Source organism: Carcharhinus amblyrhynchos, chromosome 11 (genome assembly GCF_965287045.1).
Source record: "Carcharhinus amblyrhynchos chromosome 11, sCarAmb.v2.hapA, whole genome shotgun sequence".
NCBI lineage: Eukaryota > Metazoa > Chordata > Chondrichthyes > Carcharhiniformes > Carcharhinidae > Carcharhinus > Carcharhinus amblyrhynchos.
In genome coordinates, this window is record NC_137334.1 from 45,956,792 (window position 1) to 45,970,050 (window position 13,259).

A 13,259-nucleotide genomic window follows, 5' to 3' on the forward strand; every position below is an offset into this window, starting at 1 on the left:
CATCTATATAAGACTTAGATGCCAAAATAAGTGGTCTGTTTGTTCAATTTGTAGACGGTACTAAACTAAGGATTGCAAGGGAATGAAGCTAGGGCTTGTAAAAAAATTAGTCTGTTATGCAGATGGTGGTTAAATATTAAATTTCATTTTAAACTGCAAAGTAGAGGAAGAAAGAATAAGCATCACAGGTCGAAAATGGAGGACAAAGAATGAGCGCTGGGAAATTTTGAAAGGGACCAATAAGACTTGGCATTTTCAAGTTGAAGAAAAACAATTTAGAAATTGTTGGAATACGTAGCTAGGACAGTGAGTGGTACTTTGAGTGACTGTGCAAATGGCAAAGTAATTTCAAAAAGGCTAAATGTGATGCCATGCATTTTGGATGAAGAAATACTGAAGCTACATAATCCTTGTAAAGTATGAGTCTCAGGATAGTAGAGAAGCAAACAGATGTGAGGATAGATTCACAAATTGTCAAAAGTAAAAACATGGGTAAACAAGGCCATTTAAAATGCAAAAGCATGTACAGGAGTCAATGCTTTTCAATCCTTTAAAACAGAAATTAGATTGAACTTTGTTAGACTGCACAGAGTAGATGTAGAGAAAGTGCAGTTCCACTTGCAGAGGAGACCAAAATAAGGGCTCATCAATTTAAAACAGCTACTTACAAATCACATAAGGAATTCAAGAGAAATTCCTTTAACCCAACAGTGGCTAGAATGTAGAAATTTAGTCACATGGGGTGAACAGCATGGATGCATTATTGCAGCTGACAGAGAAAGGAACAGATTATGCTGCTAAGGGTTAGATGAAGTAGGCTGAGAGGAGACTCATGTGGAGCATAAATAGCTTCAAAGGCCAGTTGGGCCAAGTGGCCTGTTTCTATGCTGTAGGTTCCTTCCCATGTAATAAGGTTAGAGAGACAATGCTGAGACTTTACACTTCAATGGAATGATTTTGATATTGAAAAAGAAGCAAAAAACAAAAATATGCTACTATAGAAGACAATGTACTTTATTTTTGAGCTTGTTTGAGCACTGAGTTCTAGACAGCCTACTTTCAGAGGTAAAAAATAAATGGCATAGATAAGACAAACTTGGAATACTGCTTTTAAGCTTGGCCAGATGAAGCAAGTAGAATAAGAGATAGATTTCAATGAATAAAAAGTGCATATCAAGCAAATTGGGATGCATGGTATAATTAATGATTATGGTATCAATTCGATCAAACTCAGTCTTAACTATTAGGTCTCTTGCTTGACTTCTCTATCTCCATTTCTTCCCAACTGAGTGTACCCCTGCTCAGATGGAATTTCACATTGGCCCTAAACCCAGATCCTCCATCCTGGGGCTGGAGCCCAACAGTTTAAGCCACCTCACGGAAATTCCCTTCGTGCCCTTTGTCGCTCCATGGAGGGATATCCTGTATGGGCTGCTACTGCATACCTTCCACTACCATGCCCTTGCCCATCACCCAGACACACCCTGGTGTGCCTCGTTGCCATCCAGTGGCAAAGGGATCCTCCCCCACTACATCAGGGACCTGCAGCGGAGGCTAGTGCATGCAACAGTGCCATAGAACTGTAAATTGCATTGTTTCATGGGCTCCCTGGAAAATTTGCCCCTTCTGAGATTTTGCGGAGTTTGTGGACCATGTCTATGTTCAATGTTGTAGTAAGAAGTCTCACAACACCAGGTTAAAGTCCAACAGGTTTATTTGGTAACACAAGCTTTCGGAGCACTGCTCCTTCATCAGGTGAGTGACTCACTCAATGTAGGGGCAGCATCTGCTGCAGAGTGGCAGCAGACATTCCTGCCCCTCTCCCTCCCCACCAGAAATCCATCACCCCCCCCAATCAGTGAGCAATCGGGCCTCCCCCACCACCAGATAACGATCAGTTCTCTCGCCAAACCCCCCAGAAATACATCTGACCCACCTCCTCCTCCCCCCCCCCACCCCACCCCCGTCCATGTGGGGAGAGGGTGAGGTTGTTCTGGGAAAGCCAAGGGAACCGAAAAATAAAAAATGGGGGTCAAACTGGAGGGAAAAGTTGACAGCCATAAATGGTTGAATTCAGTGTTGAGTGTAACGTGCCTAATCAGAAGATGAAGTGTTGTTCTTCCAGTTTGCATTGGGCCTCATTGGAACATTACAGCAGGCATAGGATAAACAGGTGGCATCATGCTGGAGTTCATGGAAACAACAGAGACTGATCCTTTGAATGCAGCGGCTAGTGGAGTGAAAATTGAGGGCAAGAGAGTCTCTGTCATGGTTCTGTGAGGGAGAGGAAGAGGTGAGGGCAGAGGTGCAGGAGGTGGTTGGACATATTCAAGTGTCTTGTCACAAATGGGGGGGTGGGGCAATACCTTGACTGAGGAAAAAAGCAGATATGTCTGAAGCGCTGTTTTCACAGTTTGCATCATTGGAACCAATGTGGTGGAGACAGATAAACTAGGAAAATGGGATGGAGTCCTTATGGGGAGAGGATGTGAGGAGCTGTAGTCCAGGTAGCTGTGGGAGTCTGGGACAAATATAGGTGTTTAGTCTATCACCAGAAATAGAAACAGAAGTTCTTTAGATAATCCCTCCTCCCGGAGTGGACGTGCAGCCTTTTCCTTTCCCGGCCCGGGCACTCTGCTTCAGATTTTTTCTGAACCACGCATGCGCAGTTCAGAGCTCCGATCGTTCCAGCAGCGCTAAGCCCTGGCCACAGTGCAAATCAGACCAGAGCTGGCAAAAAGCGTATGGGCACGCTGCAAAGAGGATTCTGGCTCGGATCTGTATTACGCCTGGATCCGGCCCTTAGACTCCAAATGGCAAAATTGGGCCCTTAATGTTAGCTATGTTTCTCTCCACAGATGCTGCCCGACCTGCTGAGGTTATCCAGGATTTTCTGTTTTAATTTTTAGCTTTTAGGAGCTTTGTTAGGTCACCCTTTCAGCTTTCGCCTTTCTCAAGAATAGAACCCCAGCCTATTCAATCTTTCCTGACAGCTGTAATCTGTCAATTCTGACATCTTCTCCTGCATCTGGCTGCTCTTTTTTGTCATATTGAGAATGGGCTTGTGCACAGTAATATGCATGGTTGAAACACATTTACATTACTTTTGTTTAGATTTTTAGCAAAGGCTGTACATGTTGTATCCTTAAGCTACATTCTGAAAGGAACTCTGAAAGCTCAAAGCCTGGGTAAAGCAATATGCAAGACTCAGTAAAGAATGGCTGCCAGCTTTTGTTTTGCAAGGGGAGAGATTTAGCTCAACATTGTTTATGCTATTCTCAATAAAGACAACATAACCAGGTCAAAACTGTCCTATTAATACCTCTAGTCTGTGAGATGCTAATATAGCCAAGTCTACCACTGTGAGAAGAAACACATTTTATGGACTGTGGATCACTGTAAGAATCCAGTGCCACATCAAACTGAAATTCCAAAAAACTTTATTTCAGATCTCATTTTGTGTACCTAGCCTCAGATACCAATGGAACTATAATAATTCTAATTGTTGAGTGTGTTGAAAAAGAACCAGGATTGTTCTTCAAGAATCAGACTGGCACTTCTTCAGGAACTGAAGAGTATCTCTAAGCGCAATTTATTTAACCATTTACAGTTTTTTTTATATGTTGCGGACTCAGTTAAAAAATTTTAAAAATTCAAGCACTTGTTTTCTTTAGTTTCAAAAATATTGACAGGAATGTAAGTATTTGTTGCACCTTGGATGGTTAATTTTCTTGTTTAAGCTTTTTTTTGCAATAAACCAATTTTTTGAAGTTGTGCTATTACATAGCCTGGTAAGTCAAATGTACAAAGATGTCTCCATACAGAATATTTTGCTTGCACATTGCTGTCACTTCTTTCCATCTGTACTTTAAATTAGATTTGCTTTGCTCCTCTCGAAAGCCTTCCTGTCCAAATACAGGGCAACATATGCCATTGGCATTTGAAGGTCAAGAGTATTGATGCAAAATCGGATTTAAGAAACACATTTGAGAATGAGAATTGACAAGTGAAAGATTCAAACAGTATTCTGTTTAGAAACCTCGCTGTGCAAATGTCATGCCAGCCTATAGAATAAATTATGATTTTGGGCTGTTGGAGGCAGCACATACCCATCAAAATCAAGAGCGGCAGAAATACAAAAGCAGAATCCAGTTGGAGGCGCTTTTTTAGGTTTTCACAGGCTGAATGCCAGAAGCCCTCAGAGCCCCGTTGTTGAGGACAGAGCAGCTAAGTGTTTCTTCCTTATTGCTGGGCTACAAAGAATTTCCCTACCAAATACTTCATTTTCTGACGTTGCGTAAACAGTCAACTGTAAACATTGTTCGACCTGACCGGTAGTTCAAATAACCCCACGGGTATGTAAAGCAGAAAGATTTTACATAACAGAAACTAGATATTCCTGTCAATGATTAGCAGCGGCCAGCCTCACTACTCACTACTCGAGGTCATCGCCGGCTACAGAATCTGGGACTGCCACAAACACCAGAACTTCGATCGCAACCCCAAAATTCAGACGGTCATCGATTGACTCGCACTAACTTTCTCCCAAAGCGAATTACATTTGATTTCCATCAATAATGTCGGGTCAATTTTGAGCAATCGACGTCTCAGAACTTTTCGATCTTCTCCAGCTCTTCCGGAAAAAGTGTCCTATGACCGCTTATTGTCAACGCTGGACAATTAAAGCAAAACAAGAGTTAAATATTGAGTGACAGCGCCTAGTAACTTAGTCTTGGGCAGGCCATGGACTCAGAACTAGCCAAGCAAATTGCTAGGACTCTAGTGAGGTTTTGGTTATTTGGGCTAAAACTGAATTTCAAAAATGCGTGTCTTGGGCCTTCTAAAAGGTCTGACTTGCCTGAAAAAGGATGACTTGCCTGAACTTGCAACATTTCACTTACTGTCCTGTCTGGAGGCAATACACATCTCTTTAACCTATGCTTAATGCTATCTCCACTAACATTGTCTGCACCTTTAAGGCTTGAATAACAGATGTAAAGACTCGCATTCTAATCAGTATTCTGTAATATCATGCCCCCCCCCCCTTTTAAAAGGTACAGAGGAGATTTACCAGGATGTTACCACAGATAGAAGGGCTTTGGTTTTGAGATGTTGGAACTGTTAGAACTGTCCTGTTTGAAACAATGGAGATTAATACCAACAACTCTTTTTAAGATGAAGAGTTTGGATAAAGTAGGTAAAGTTGTTGTCTCTAGCAAGTTTAAGTTTATTCAAGGGACTTTGCTGGCTAGGCCAGCATTTACTGCCCATCCTAATTGCCCTCAAGAAAGTGGTAGTGAGCTGCCTTCTTGAACCACTGCAGTCCATGTGGTGTAGGTACATCCACAATGCTGTTAGGGAGGGAGTTCCAGAATTTTGACCCAGTGACACTGAACGAATGGCAAGACCAAACCCAACATCAGGTGTAATGCCTATTCTTCTCAGCTTGGATCTGGTATGTCCCTTTTGTGGAGACCATGAATTGGATTCAATCTGAATGTTTTCTGGAAGAAGAAAGATTGATTAGGGGTTTGTCCCATTCAATCTGCACATTGGCAGGGAAAGGAATAGAATTTTTAAAATATGCACATTTTCAAGTCAGGATGGTGAGTGGCTTGGAATTTCCAAGTGGTGTTGTTCCCATGTACCTGTTGCTTTGTCCTTCTAGATGGTAGTGGTTATGGGTTTGGAAGGTACTGGTGAGTTCCTACAGTGCGTCTTGTATCTGGTACACTCTGCTGCCTTTGTGGGTCAGTGGTGGTGGAAGCGAATGTTAGTGGATCGGGTGCCAATCAGTGAGCTGCTTTGTTTTGGATGGTGTCAAGCTTCTTGAGTGTTGCTGGAGCAAGGGGAGAGTATTTCATAACACTCTTGACTCGTGCCTTGTAGATTGTGGACTGGCTTTGGGGAGCCAGGAGCTGTATATTTTCCAGCCTTTGATTTGCTGTTGTAGCCATGGTATTTATATGGCTCATCCAGTTCAATTCCTGGTCAACAGTGACTCCCAGGATGTTGACAGTGGGAGATTCAGCAATGGTAATGCCGTAATGTCAAGGGCAATGATTCGTGTTAGTGTTCTTGTAAGCCTTTCTGAGCATGTGCAAGCTATGGATGGGCCTTCAGTTTTAAAGAGAGTCCCAGTGCTCCTGTTTTCTTTTGTTTACTACTAATTGATTAAACCTTGTTATTTATTTATAAGAAGAAGATCCTTCCTTAAAACATTCGACCAACTTCTTTGTGGACTCAAGTTACCACCATTAGATTTTCTCTTATTGGAGATGGTCATTGCCCGGAACTTGTGTGACACAAATGTTTCTTGTCCAAGCTGGATACTGTCCAGATTTTGCTGCATTTCGGTTAGTAACCAGAGGTTATAGATTTAAAATAACTGAGAAACGATTTAGAGGGGAGATAGGAATTGGTTTTTTCACTGAGTTGTTGGGATTTGGGAAGTTCTAATGGAAAAGACGGTGGCAGCTGAGTTGAATCTTGAAGATGAAGAACAAGTAAGGCTGGGACAAAGGTGACAGTATAGGATTAAACACAACCACTCTGTTATGATGGTCATAGGGGATCATTAGTAGATCTCCTTACCATGGATAGGTAGTACTGTATTCAGTCCCAGGTTTACCCTTAAAATACCTGATTCTTCTACTACTACTCGTCTCCCAAAAGTTTTTATCCCTGCACAAAGACTGACCATAGTTCCTTACAGTTTGATTCAAGTTGTGTTGTCATAAAGCTTATGTACTTAATTTGTAGTGTTGCAACTATAACTACTCCAACTTGAAACTATTTTGTGTTTAAAACGAGAACACTTCACAGCACACGTTAACAGATTTATACTGCCCCATCTCCCCTTCGAAGTGTTTGAAATCAGGGTTTGAGGGAGCTGGAAGACTTGTACTTTCCAAATAATAAGTGGCCTCCCTATTCTTCCTATCAAACTGCAATACTTCACTTATCTGTGCTGAACTTCATTTGTCCATATTTCCCCATTCTGTAAGTTTATCAATATTGTCCTGTAATTTGTTCGGTCCTCCTTACTACTGACGAACACTCCCACCTCCACATTAATATCACCTATGAACCTTGAAATTGTGATTTTGATTCCAAAGTCCAAATCATTAATATAAATTATGAACAGCAGTGGTCTTAGCACTGATCCTTGTGGAACACTACTTCTCACCTTCTGCCACTCTGAATAACTATCTTTTGTTTCCACTCTCTGCTTTAGGTTTTGAAGCCAACTGGCAATCCTTTCTGCTATTTGTCCCCTGAATCTACATTCTCTGACTTTATTCAGACCTTATCAAAGACCTTTCAAAATCCAGATAGATTACATTTGCTACATTACTATTGTCTATCCTCTTTGTTACCTCCTCAAAAATTCAATGAGGTTAGCCAAGCATGGTTTTCCCTTTTGAAATCCATGTTGACTATTCATTATTACATTTCTCATTTCTATATGCTTTCCTATTCTCCTTTAGTAAAATTTTCATTATTATCATGTTAAGCCGACTGGTTGATAATTCCCTGGACATGTTCTATCCCTCTTCCTAAATATATGGATTTTAGGGGGTGTCACGTGATGTAAGTGTGGGAACGGCTGTGTCTTTGTGATCTCTGGTGCCACTCATCTTTTAGTCCTTTTATTCTGATGCACAACATGTAATTAGTTAATCCTGATGTAAATAATCTGTGCGATGTTTGTAAGATCCCGGTTAACTTTTTTGACTGTGGAGAGCCAAGTTAAGCTGAAGAAATCTTTGTGATGCAGTCAGAGCTGGGTAGGGCCCAGTTCGCAGTGGCAATGTCATTAGTGAGCAGGCCCATGCTTGGATGGTGCTGTTGACACCAAGATGAAGACCACATTTATGAGTGACAATGTGCAAGAGGTATTCTGCTGCCCAGCGTAGACTGAGTCCTCACCACAATGAACTGCAAGGAAGATGGGAGATGATGGTCCTTACAGTCAAGAGGGAGGTTTCCTCAGTGGAGGCTCATCTTCAATCTTGAAATAGTGCTGAATGGTGTGTCCAACTTGCTAGATAAGTTGAGGGACATGGCCAGATGAAGACCAACCGTAAGCTAATCCCTCTGGGAAGAGGAGGAGCTTTGGTGAGACTCCGGGTGATTTTGAGGGCTGTCTACCATGCTTTGTAATCATGCTTCTGGGGAGGTGGGGATGGGCTTGGTTCTCTGGCTGGTGGCCCTGTTCCTTTTTATGTCTGTGAGTGTACTGAGTAAGTTGTATGTCTTGGGGGTCATGTGATACACGTTTGATTTTTTTTGTATGCCATAATCCTTGCATTTTCACAGGAGTACATTAATTTGCAGTACCCATTCACTTTGGTTATAGAAAAGAGGAGTAGTGCCACAACAGGGTGGGTGGATGGATAGATGTAGAGATGGTTGGTATGCCTAAGTCCTCACTTTGGGTGAAGAAAGCCCCCGCCCGCCATTAGAACTATTGGTGTCATGTTTTTCTTTTTTTGTTGTTGTTATTCTGAGTCTAAGAAATCCTGTGCTTATCCTACGATGATGCAGACAAACTAAATGTCCTGGAGTTGACGCGACTTCTTTTCCATGCCGCTGATGCTTCTGGTTGGTGGGAGTGTATAGAGGTGTGTGGTGGTGCACGCCTCAGCATGGTTGGTGGGAGTGTGGGAGAGGTGTGTGGTGGTACACGTCTAAACAGTTAATAGATCTTTGAGTTTCAGGTTTATACTTTGTTGCTCCATGAAAGGAAGTGCACCATAAGGCCATGTTGTCCTGATTCCCCACTTTTGTTCTCTTGTCCTTTCAATATCCGTCCAGGAGGAGGTGCTGACCGTAATGGCAGGGATTGTGATGTCTGATTCTTTGAGTTATTTGTATTGATCTCTGCTGGTTTTTTCTATGTATAAATGTGAATGATGATCATTCTGTTCTGTGCTGAATCCTGGGAATTTGTTGTGTATAATATTGAATATAAAATTGAAAATTCTCAACAAAACATTGTTTAAAAAATATATAGGAATTACATTAACCATGTGTCAATCCTCTGGCACAATAACTGTCTCTAATGGATTATTAAATATGAGTAATAATACCTCAACTATCTCTCCCCTAGATTCTTTCAAAATATATCGATTCAATCTATTCAGGAACTTTACCTTCTTTAAGCATGTTTAGTTCATTTATTAAACTCCTTTTTATTTTAAATGTATCTAACTCATAACCCATATCATTTAATGTAATGTCTACTGGTTCTATCACCCTATTAAATACCAAAGCAATACTAATCTTAGTCCCATCGCAGCCTTCCTTTTTATTGATGTGCCTGTAAAATACTTTACTATTTTGTTTTTTAAATTCCTTGATAATTTAATTTCATTGTTTCTCTTTGCCTTTCTGATTGTTGTTTTGCTTCCTTTTATCCTAGTCTCTTAATTTTCTTCTTATCGTGGACTCATCTGTTGTAAATCTACATAATAGGTGGGATTTTCCAGCTGCACTCGCCCCCAAAGCCAGAAATTCCAGCCCGAGGTCAACAGACCTTTGCACGGTCCACCAAATTTTCTGTCCTGCCTGTTACGATTCCCATGGCGGGCCGGATGGGAAAATTCTGCCCCATGTATCTAACCCTCAATTGTTCCCTTACACTTTAATCATTCATTTGAAGCACATATTATGGGATAAAAGCTAAATCAGGTAAAGCAATAGTTTGAGTTTAAATTGCTGATTTTTGTTTCCGTGACCTCAGGTTTGATTCCTTGAAAAATAGAAACATCAACTTGAATATGAAAATCTTCTTCATCTGCTTTTACCCAATTTCAATTAGAGTCACTGGTCATAGTTATGAATTAGAGGGTATGTGCCTCACCAAACTAGACATCAGGCAAATCCTTCTTCTATCTGATTAATTCATATGAACATGGTCTTAAAATGGCTTATATCTATTTTTGATTCAATTCATTACTGTTACAAATATTAGTGTACAATGAAAAGTATTGTTTTTGCCAGTCTTAATGAGTTTCAGAATAGCAATTGAAAAAAGTATTCAAACTTTAATAAGAAAGGTAAGCAAAAACTCTGCATTAAGATATGATAAGTAGGCAAAAATAATCAAAAAACTACAGAGAAGTTCATCTTACTAAAAATATTAAATTTCCATTGCTCAAGCAAAGTGTCACTGCTGTCACCGTCCAGAAATCCATCTTTTAATACTGAATTTGTTACCTCTTGGGAGATGTTAATGCCTCTCCTTGATGCAACACATTCTGGGAAGGATATTATTACTTTCTACAATTTCAGAGCACTACAGAACATTTTACCTTCTATGGACTCACAAAATAACTTTTATTTTCAAATTTTCTTGACAGTTTTACAGTAAAACTGCAAAGTAAAAATGGTGACAATCATATTTGCCTACCCAGAATACACTATAATGGAGATCCAATTCATTCCGATAATTAAAAAGAAAATCTTACCAATACATATATTCACAATCCAACCTATACTGTATTTTCCTTCTTGGATAGTTTTATGATGTTTGCCATCTATGAAATCCCATTTGGACTTCTTATTGATGCTGTTCTGGTTAAGTTGAATTGAGCAGCTTCCTCCAAAAAGTCAACCTCAAAATTGTAGTTCTCACATAAAGAGGGAAAAGTCCAGTGAAGATAGCAATGTCAACTGCAAGGCAATAGAATTCCATAGTAACAGATTAACTTTATAAATTTAACATGATAAAGATCAAAGTACAGTCCATAATGTCTTTAAGAATGAAGTACTTGGACTTCTCGAATGATTTAGTGAGTTTAGCTCGTAAATATCTGAGCGTAACGAAGTCTGCCTTCTGGGCAACTAATGTGAAGTAGACAATGATCTTTTTCTTCTAACACAAAATGTGGATGTTGTTGACGGGCCAGCATTTATTGCCCATCCCTAATTGTCCTTGAGAAGGTGGTGTTAAGCTACCTCTTCAATTGCTGCAGTTCATATGAACAAAGCATATGAAAAGTCAACTTAGGCACAGAATCAGGTCATTCAGCCGCTTGAGCCTGCTCTGCCATTCAGTAAGATTGTGGCTGATCTCATTGTGGCCTTAACTCCACTTTTCTGCTGACCCCCTCTACCCTTGATTTCTATTGTCAATCGAGAATCTACCTAATTCAGCCTTAAAAATATTCAAATCTTCAGCCTTCACTGCTCCTTGGGAAGAAAATTCCACAGATTTGTAACCCTCTGACAGAAAGCATTTCTCCTTATTTCTCTCTTAAACGGGAATTCCCTTATTTTTAAATGTGTCCCTTACTTATAGTCTCTCCCACAAGGGGAAACATCCTTTCAACACCCAGCCTGTCAAGCCCCTGAGGATCTTATATGTTTCAATAAGATAGCCTCTCATTCTTCTAAGCTCCAACAGATATAGACTCAACCGGGCCAACCTTTCTTCAAAGGATAATCTCTTCATCCCAGGAATCAGTCAAGCGAGCCTTCCCTGAACTGCATGTAAGTATGTAATTTCTCAAAAATGACCAAAACAGTACACAGTATGCTAGATATAGTCTTAGCAATACCCTTTACAATTGTAGCAAAACATCCTGACTTTCATATTCCTCCCTTTGCAATAAACAACAACATTCATTTGCCTTCCTAATCACTTGCTATACTTGCATACTAACTTTTTTTGTGATTCATATATCGGGACACCCAGATCCCTCTGTACCACAGAATTCAACATTCTCTCCATTTAGATAATATGCAGTTTTTTTTATTTTTCTTGCGCAAGTGGACAAGTTTGCATTTTCTCACATTATACTTCACCGATTTATATCACTTTTCAAGCTCCTCATGGCCTTGTCACAACTTAGTTTCCTACCTATCTTTTGTGACATCAGAAAATTTAGCAATCATATATTCAGTCCCATCATCCAAGTCATCAATTTAGAATGTAAATAGTTGAGGCCCCAGCACAGATCCCTGTGGCACTTTATTAATTACATCTTGCCAACCTGAAAATTAACCATTTATACCTATTCTCTGTTTCTGTGAACTAATCAATCCTCTATCCATGCTAATATATTACCCCCTACACTATGAGCTCTTAATTTGTCCAGTACCCTTTGATGTGGAACCTTGTCAAATACTTTTTGAAATCTAGGTACACCACATCCACAGGTTCCCCTTTAATCATGTTGCTTCCTCAAAGAACCCTAATAAATTAGTAAACACAATTTTCCTTTCACAAACTATATTGACCCTATATGACTGCATTGAGATTTTCTAAGTATCTGGCTTTAACCACCTTAATAATAGGTTTCAGCATTTTGCCTATAACAGATGCTAAGCTAATTGGACTGTAGTTTCCTGCTTTCTCTCTTTCGCCTACCTTAAAATGAGGAATACTATTCACTGTCTTCCAATCTGATGGGACCTTTCCAAAGTTTAGGGAATTTTGGAAAGTTAAAACGAATGCATCTCCCAGCTCAGCAACCACTTCTTTTGAGTTCTGATTTGGTGTCGATGTTAATATTTGTCGTGAAATGATGGCAAGAAGCATAAAGCTGGACATTGTAAGGAAGGTGATGGTAAAGTTTCCAGGATTGTTGCTGTAATTGGGATGGATGAGATCATTAAATTGAAGTACTCATGGATTAGCAGCTCTCAAAGAGCTGTGGTAGCCAGGGGTACTGATAGTTGATGCTGCTCAAGTTCTTCCTCCTCTTCATGTTCTCTTCTTCATCCCACTTCCCTTCTACACATTTTGCAACTCAGGTGGTATAATTACATTTCTGTTGTAGAAAACCACTTGATGTAGGCCAAGTCTTCAACTGAGCTGTGTCTGACAGTGGCCACTGTTGTTATCTGATAACCAGTGTGTGACCTGACAGTCTGGTTAGAATAATGAGGGCGTAGTGGGTGAGTGTGATTTGTGAATGCTATCAGAAAATCAGGTACAAACCTCCATGACATGCTGTTGTGGTCACGAATCAACTGGAGATGCCAGGCTGCTGACAGAACAGTGAATAACAAATTGGGAGATGTTATTTGCTGCAGACTACAAGGAGCTTTTGTCTTTAAATTTAATGGTCACAGTTACCTTTACAGCCACAGTCAGTTTGGTCATTGCCCTTGTCAGCTTGTAAGATAACTTATTAAGTGCCTGAGATATTCCTCAGTAAAGTTGAGGGAAAAGATGTAAGCTCTGAAGATGCACCTGTGCCTCCCGTGCAATGCTCTCTCCTCTCTCTTCCTAGCTGCTCCTGTCG

At 40.3% G+C, this 13,259-nt stretch overlaps 1 protein-coding gene across 3 annotated transcripts in view; it reads right to left on the reverse strand.

The window, feature by feature from the left end:
* LOC145350095 (ferroportin-like) overlaps positions 1–10,575 on the reverse strand; it is a 52,195-nt gene extending 41,620 nt beyond the window's left edge. For 2 of the 3 annotated variants that reach the window (XM_080198990.1, XM_080198987.1), the window contains exon 1: positions 4,437–4,644. The gene's annotated coding sequence lies outside the window, so the exon portion shown is untranslated. Of the gene's footprint in view, positions 1–4,436; positions 4,645–10,475 lie in introns of those variants that run through there. The other variant, XM_080198988.1, reaches the window with a different exon arrangement.
* Between the last annotated feature and the right edge of the window lie 2,684 nt (positions 10,576–13,259).